Raw genomic sequence first — 9,068 nt, forward strand, 5'->3', positions numbered from 1 at the left:
CCCCAAAAAAAAAAAAAAAAAAAAAAACCTACCGAAAAGAAGAAAGTAAAATTTGTGCCAGCTCTAACCACTATGAGCAATGTGGTATATGTCTTCTCAGATACTTCCTGAAGTCATACAGACATAGGTAAACATAATATTCTATATTATTATGTGCTCACAGAACACATACTACTCGGTATTTTTAAAATGAACTCCATTCCTAAGTAATATTTTATATTAATATATTAATAGTATATTATTATTATATTAATATTATATTAATTCTGAGAATACATTTGGTTCTATGTATTACCACCCAGCATTTTTTCCTCACAGCATCAAGATGGGTTTATTAACAGTATTTTAAAAATTAATAGTAAAAATACAAAAGGATCTATAATCTAAGAATAATTTTATTCATAGAACCAATCATATGATTTCGAAAACAGTAGTTAATATATTTGTACAGAGCATCTGGAAAAATATAAGCTAAAATACTAACAAAGGTTATGTCTGGATGATGTAATGTCAGAAGGTTTAATCAATTGATTTATTCATTTTGCTCATTTAAAATTTTTCTTATAGTGGCTACTACTGACTTCTTATAAAAGGGGGCTATTTTTTCCCAAATCCTCCCAGATAAGGAGAGTTTCTTTACTTTTCTGGGCTTTATTTCTACTGTCAGATGGAAATTTCAGTCATTTCTCCTCATTGGAGAAGTCCTGAGGGTCAATCTGCATAATGCAGGTAGAACTCGTCACAGGAACCTGGTAAGGGCACAGTGGCTGCCACCATCTTGACTCATATTCCTTTGGACTTCTGCTTCTCCCCCTGTCCATTCTTCATGGAGTAGGAAGGTAGCCTTTGAAGTCAGCTCATATAGGTCAGGACTTCCAATGTGGACCTGGCAGGCAGGACCAGATGTAAAAGCTTACACTGGGGTTTCAGGTCATTCACCCTCTTTAGGCTACTCAGGCTGCCCAGGTCTGCCTGAGTAGCCTGCAGAGGGTGAATGACCTGATACCCCCGGGAACACCCCAGCCATACCTCCTCCTCTCTTCCTGAATTGAAGTCAAGTTCTAGCAGGGACTTTGCACTCACTCTTCACATGGGATTTTCTTCCCATGTCTTCTCATAGTCGGTTTTGGGTCTTAGCATAAAAGTCACCTTTTCAGAGGGGTCTCCCTCACCACCAGCCAAGAGCAGCTTCCCAATACAGTGGGTTCAGCACGTCACTTGTTGAACATTCAGCACAGCATTGATTACTACCTTGCATATTCTTATTTACTTATTTTATTCTGTTTCCTAGTGTCAGTCTCCCTGCAGACTTTGTCACGTCCCAGCTGTCCCTGGAACACCTAGAACAGTGTCCGGCACATCCAAGGTGCTAGGTACAGGAAGGCTAAATGCTTTAATTAATTGAATGGGTGATCTTTGTCAAATGTTTAAATAGTTTAATCACCTCTTGCCACCTTCTCAGAGGGCTTCTGCTTTCCTAAGGAGGAACAGGGTCATTAGATCATTTTGCTTTCAATACCCCCTTCTCATCCTCAGTCTCAGTTAGGAAGAGGATGATAGAAAATCCAAACCATGTGTTTCTCAGGACCTCCTAGATGTGGCTGAATTTCTAGCTTTCCATCTCCGATTGAGGTTTATTATTATTATTGTTGTTGTTGTTGTTTTTATTAAGGTTGTTCAGATTTGAAAAGAACCCCCTTGTAGGCTTTAACTCTGATCCATGAGGCTGGGCAGGCAGTCACCATCCTACAAAGAGGTCGTGTTCCCAGCGTTTCTTTGTGTCTGTTATTTGTTTCCAACACAGAATGCACTTTTCACTGAAAACAATGTTCCCAGACTAGCCCACAAAAGCCTACTTAATCCACAAAGTGAAAAAGAAAAAAAAAAGTGAAATTCTAGGAAACACAACAGGGGAAACAAATAAGAAATACATTTTAAATGTTTATCTTGAAAGCTAGTGCTCAAGGAAAAGCACCTTCTAGTAAAGGGGAAAGAGAAAGGCTCAGGGCTTGGAGGATGCAGAGGGCAGTGCCTGCTCAGCTGTTTCTGAGCTTACATTCTGCATTTGACAGGCGGAGGCTGTGGACACAACATAGCACAGCAGGTCTGAGTCTGTTTGAGAGAGCATTTTTGCAGATCCATATGCCACAGAGGTGGGCAGGGACTGGCCAATGCTTCCACCCATTGAATTCTTGAGGCTGGCATCAACACATGAGGATTCTTCCAGAAAACTGAGATTTGAGTATGTAATATGGGTGGCTCTTGAGTTTTCTCAGGAATTTCTGCCTGAGTTATCTAAGTATAGGCATGGTAATGCATTCTAAAAAAATAATAGGTTCCATTTTGGTTTCATCATTGTTTACCACAGGGTAATTTCAGGCTTTCTTTTCTTTTCTTTCTAGATCTGAGTTTTGTGCTGCTACTTGGAGAGAAGAGATTTTGTCTCCTAAAAGCTAGTCCTCAGAAAGAGGGGCAATGTCCTCATATGGAAGGCCTTAAAAAAATTGTCATGTCATTTTGAATAAGAAATTGTTCCATTTTAGAAAGACTTGTGAATCTGAAACAATTCCAGTTCATTCTTTTTTTTTTTAATTTTTAACATTTTTTTTTTAGCTTTAGGTGGATACAATATCTTTTTTAAAATATTTTTTAATTGTAGTTGGACATAATATGTTTATTTTATTTATTTATATGCTGAGGATTAAACCCAGGGCCTCACACGTGCTCAGCGATTGTTCTACCGCTGAGCTAAAACCCCAGACCACAATATCTTTATTTTATTTTTAAATAGGATCAAACCCAGTGCCTCACGCATGCTAGGTGAGTACTCTACCACTGAGCCACAAGCCCAGCCCCTCCAGTTCATTCTTTTGGATGCTTGTAGAAAGGGCCCCTTTGGTAGATTGGTCAAAAAGGCAAAGAAATTAACACAAATTCCTAAAAAGAAGACCTCACTGCCGCAGTCTGGTGGCACCTCACAATTAAATTTTATAAATGAGCTTTAGGATATTGATAAATAATTGTATTTGCAAAAATGATAGATGTAAACTCAGAAGACAGGGCCGGGGATGTAGCTCAGTGGCAGAGGGTCTGCTTATCATGCATGATGCCCTAGGTTCCATCCCTGGTGCTGCTAAATAAATAAATAAATAAATTTAAAGGACAAATACAAAAATAAGGTAAGGTTTCAATGATAGTATCTTAGATAGAATTTTAAATGCTTAGTCAGGAGAAATAATATGCTCCTGAAAACTGTGTTAGCTGATTCTAAAAATGGCTGTAATCATGATGAAGATGCTCATATCAGATGTATGTGAAGAGTTTGAATAAGATCATTTCATGAAATGTCAGATTGAAAGTGGCAGTATTTCTTAATGTATTATTTTATATAATGTGTAATTTAAATATGCATGCACTCACATTAACATATTAAATACCACTGACATTTGACTCTTTTGTCCACATCTCTAGTAATTAATATATCGAGCTGGGCTAAGGAAGGGGCAGGAGTTTATTGGAAAATAAGGATTACATTATATATGTCACCTCTTTGCTTTCAGGCTCATGTGGCATGTATCAATAGTTTGTTTCTGAAGAAGGCAGGGCATACAGGATTAAGAGAAAGAAAATCAAAGATTCAGGCTTTAGTTCTGAATTTATTACCATCACTGGGTCCTCTGGAAAGTCACCTGTATGTTTCTCAGCTTTATCAACCGGAAAAAATAGAAACAGTTACTTTTAAAATCATCTTTGTTATACATATTATTAATTGATGCTAATAATTGGAAGCAGGTCTGGGTAATCCCAGATGAGTATTAATTTAATACCACTTTTCATTTCACTTATTGTTTTGGTATTGACATTTTGTATCTACCTGCACTCATACTTTAAACACGGTAGTAAGACCAGGCCAAGCATATTGTCGGCGCTGAGTGGCTGTGTGGGCCTTCCCCTCCAGGCTGCTCATTTCTTCCATGGAACCTTCTCTACAGTGTCAGCAGCTTTGGGGCCAGGTGGCCTGGAATAAAATCCAAGTCTCATCTCTTTTTAGCTGTCTGATCTTAAGCAAATTTGTTCATCTTACTTAGGCATGCCTGCCTTGTTCTAAACTAGGGATGATAAAAAGACCCTCTTCACTGGCTAATGGAGAATATAAAATGAGATTCAGCTTGTAAACCCAGCAATAAATGGTTGCCATTATTATTGTTACTATTATTTTAAAGTACAGGTTGGTAATTGTATCAGTTTTCTGGGGCTTCTGTAACAAAGACCACAAACTGAATAGTTAAACAACAGGTATTTTATATCTCACAGTTTTAGAACCAGAAGTCTGAAATCAAGGTGTCAGCAGCGCCATGCTCCCTTGGATTTCCTCTGTGAGGGAAGTGTTGCCTGCCTGTGCCTAGCCTCTGGTGTTGGCCAGCAAGCTTTGGAGTCCCCTGGCTTGTGGATGCGTCATTCAAGCCATATGGCCTCTTCTCCCTGTGTGTCATCTTCCCCTGTACATGTCTGACTGTGTCTAAATTTCCCTGATAAGGCCTCGGTCCTATTGGATTAAGGTCCACTCTAATCACCTGATTTTAACTGATTACTTCTGCAAAGATCCTATTGCTAAGGGAGGTCTTATTCTGAGACGCTGGGGTTTAGGGCTTGAACACATCCTTTTTGGGAAGATGCAATCCCACCCATAACATTAATGGTTCTTATTTTCAAAAATTCTCCAAAGTAAGAATAGTAAGGATGTTTTACATTATGCTGTCTAAAGTCTCTTTCCCAAGAGATATCATCACAAGATTGGTTGCTCATCAAGAGCATGGAGCTGGGCACAGTGGTACATATCTGTAATCCCAGCTAGTTGGGAGGCTGAGGGAGGAGGATCACAAGTTAGAGGCCAGCTTCAGAAACTTAGACCCTATCTTGAAACAAAAAGTAAACAGGGTTGGGCATTTAGCTCAGCCCTGTGTGTCTTCACATCATCTTGTGAATGTCTGACTTTGTCTAAATTTCCTGAATATGGACACAGTAGAGCACTCACAAGTTTAATCTCCAGGCTGGTTCTTCCTGCCAATAAACTGGAAAGCAAAGAATATGATTTATTTATTTTTTAAAAATATATTTTTTAGTTGTAGATAGACATGATACCTTTATTTTTTTTCTTTAATATTTATTTTTTAGTTTTTTGGCGGACACAACATCTTTGTTTGTATGTGGTGCTGAGGATCGAACCCAGGGCCACACACATGCCAGGTGAGCGCGCTACCACTTGAGCCACATCCCCAGCCTACAATACCTTTATTTTTATTTATTTTTATGTGGTGCTGAGGATCGAACCCAATGTCTTGCATATGCTAGGTGAGCTCTCTACCACTGAGCCACAACTCCAGCCCCAGAATATGATTTATTTAAAAGAGGGATATGCGTAACACAGGAGCCCTAACTAAACCCCCATTCTCTCTTTAATGGCAGCCAAGCCCCTCACTAGGTATACATTTAAAGTGGTCATTAAAATTTACCTCAATGATGTCTGTTTTGCAAAAGAAAGCAATGCCCCTTGAATTAACTGTTGAAGTCAGCTGACCTGATTTCCAATTCAAGCTGTGCACCAATAAGCCAGTTACTGATATCTCTGAACTTTCTTCCTCTTACCTGTAATGAGAGTGATAATTCCTGATGGGCTAGTGGTGAGATTTGGAGCTCATGTTGCCTGGCAGACAGTCTCCAAGTAGAGCTACTAGCATGGAAGAATTATATATGGGGGACTTGAAGGGACCTTCTCTGTCACTTACTTGAGATTTGCAATGCGCTGGCATCCCATGTTAGCAGAGTAAGAGCTGTGATTTCAAGGTGGCCCCAAAGCTCTGATATCAAAGACATCACTTTCAAAGGAAAGAGATGTCGCTGTCATCCATGCTCCTCTCTGATCTACCATTGGTGGGTTTGAAATAGCATCACTTTACTTTGAACAAATGAAGTCAGTGTAAGAGAAGAAAGTTCCATTCAGTTGGGAGGGACGGTGAAGTAGAGAGTCGGGGAGCAAAGCAGGGGTGGGTCTGGAGAAGACCCAATTTCAGTCCAGAGAGGGTGAGCCCCAGACACTGGTATGAGGGTGGGGGAACCCATGCAAAGGAAGCAGGGAAGGAGGAGCAGAGGAAGAGAGGGCACAGCCACCTGACTCCCAGAATCCTGCCCATGACTGAAATTTTAAGCATAAATATATATATACACATACATACATATGTACACACACACACACACACATACACACATACACATTTTAATATCACATGAAATTGCACATATTTATGAGGGACTTGTAATGTCTCAATACAATGTTAAGCTTTGAATTTGTTTCCTAATTATGGCTGGTCTGCTCGGGCCAGGAGTTCTCTGAATGCCAGCTCTGTCATTTCTAAGTCGGGCAAAACCCAAGGCCTCTCTCATAAATCGATCGGAACAAGTGAGCAATAGATCAAGAGCAGCTGTAAAAGCCTTGACCGGGTTCCTTGAGAGACGTATGAAGAGACCCTGGAGGGCACATCTTCCCTCCCCTTTGGAAGCGGCAGTTGGGAACCCTGGGTAGACCTCAGAAGGTCTGTGGGAGCCACTGCCCGGAGGTCTGCTTTGAAGAGCTTCCTGTTGGTTTTTTAGGACTGCAGCTGAGTCTGTCCAGTGGCAGAGAGGAGGGCTGAGTGCCGAATTGCCTGTGAGTAGCTTTTCATCCCCTGAAGACAATGCCCGGATGTTCCTTCTATTCCCTCATCCATTATTTGCTTCCAAAGGTCTCTAGCTTCTTTGAAAGAGCAATTGTCACTCAACAACTTAATGTATTGACGATGAATTTTCTAGATTAAGCATAGACCTAGCTCATTTCTTCCCTGGAGCCTTGGGGTACTATGTAAAAGAAGGTTGCAGGAGCAGGATGGGCTCCCAATGGGATGAAATCCTCCAGTCCCCAGCAGCCAGGGCCTCGGGGCATGTGGCAATCCACACAGGGCAACGCAGGTGAAAGTGGGCAAAATTGCCTCAAGCTCTCCCTCAAAGGGGAAGAATTCATCCATTCACTCTTTTATTTTTCATTCAACAAATGAGCACTCAGATGCAAGAAAGAATAGGGAAGAAAACAGATGTTTCTTAAGGAGCTCTGAAGCCAGGAGTTGGGGAATGACCAGAAGACCCCTTGGAAGGGCTAGTGCTGGGAGTGACATTGCCCAGGATGAGACATCTTGCCTGGCTTGCCCTTATGCACCCTTCACTTATTAGGCTATAGACTCCTATTTTGGGTTCAAAAACCTTGATTGGGGGTCTCAGGGCTAAAAGAGAACAATGAAAAAGTACCTCTCACCTCCCTCGGCATCCCCAAAGTGACAAGCCAAGCCCTGACATGGCCCCGTTTGCCTGGATGCTGTGATGTTGGTGCGGGTCAACAGCTGTGGTACACATATGTATGAGCTAGGGGGTCTTTAAAATCCCAGCCCGACTCCAGTCTGAGTTGGGGAGCAGGTGGGTAGAGACCAGACCAAGGTCCTTAGGGGCAGCTCTGTCTGCGGCTTTCTTTACAACCTGTCTTCTAGACCACACCATGACTCCACCTCACAGTCTCTGCCCGAGGAGGAGGGTTGTGATCACTCCTAATACACACACAGGAATGCTAAGCATGGGAACGCTTTGGTACTGTTCCCAAGGTCACATGGGGAAATCAATCGCGTAACAGAGAAAGGGAAAGGATTCGGGTTTCTGGCCCTTCCAGTTTGTTCCCTGGCTCTGGCCTGCTGCCTCTTTAAATCTCAAATCTAGTTAGAATGGGAGGGGGAGCTATAGCTATGAATGAGTTCCATCTTAACTTTGCTCTTAAAACAACAATAACAACAACAACAACAAAAAAAAAAAAAAAAGAAAAGAAAAGAAAGTGGGCAGCCCTTGCTTTCCTGATCTTTTACTGCAAAGCTACTTTATAATTTGCCCGAGCAAGGTCTAAATGCCCGTCAGATCTCCCTCTGGGCACACAGGAATATCCTTGTTCTCTCAGCTCTTGGTGTTCTGCCGGGCTGTGTGATGGAGCGGGATGGGCTGCAGCTCCAGCTGCCTGGGAGCACGTGTTCGCTATTTATAGCGGGAGGGGGGCTGCAAGGAATGGAATTTTTTTTCCTTCTGAGTAGTGTTGATGCAACCAACAACAGGAAGTGAGCTCTGATGGGTGCTAAATGTGATCAAAGGAATGAAGTCTCTTAGGCACCTTGAGCACACACCACAATCACTTGCAGGGGTTTTAAAAAATCACAGAATCCTGGGCTCCAACCCCAGTGTGTCTGATTCCAGGCGTGTCTGAATCAGTTTGGGCTGCTATACCAAAGTACCACAGCTTGGACGGCTTAAACCACAAACAGGTCCTTCCTGCAGTTCTGGAGGCTGGGAGTCCAAGATCCAGGTGCTGACAGATCCGGTGTCTGGTGAGGGTCTGCTTCTCCTTTACAGACTGCAGTCTTCTTCCTGTGTCCTCACATAGTGAAAGGGGACGCAGCTATCTGGGGTCTGTTCTAGAAACACACTAATTTCACCTTCAGGATCTCGCTTCCTCCTGAAGATCCCAGCTCCTAATAAATCATCTTGGGAATAGGATTTCAGCATATCAATGTTGTGGGGGGTAGCAAGCACTCATTCCACAAGGGTGAAAGTTTGCATTTCTAACTATTTCTCAGATAATGCTAATGCTGCTAGTTCTGAGGCCACACTTTGGGAACCACTGCTGTATTTTGATGGGTGGGGTGGACAAGGAGGGGTCGTCATCTATATCAGATTGAACAACAGAAGTGCACAGACCTCACCAAAAGACTCTTGGGGCCTTTCCTGTCCTTGTCAAATAAAAAACAGCTACTTCTTAGCCAAGTACTTCCAAGGCAAAGGTGTTGTTTTATTGAAAAAAGATCATAAAACTTAAAGAGTAGGACTCATAAGAAATATGTATAATGCACCATATAGCAAAATATTTTTTTCATCTCTCTCTTTTTTTTTAATCTCCAGGGGAAAAATGCTATTAATTTGGTAATTTGATCACCTTACAGTGCTTGGAA

The sequence above is a fragment of the Marmota marmota genome, unplaced genomic scaffold (genome assembly GCF_001458135.2).
Source record: "Marmota marmota marmota unplaced genomic scaffold, marMar, whole genome shotgun sequence".
In the NCBI taxonomy this organism is placed as follows: Eukaryota; Metazoa; Chordata; class Mammalia; order Rodentia; family Sciuridae; genus Marmota; species Marmota marmota.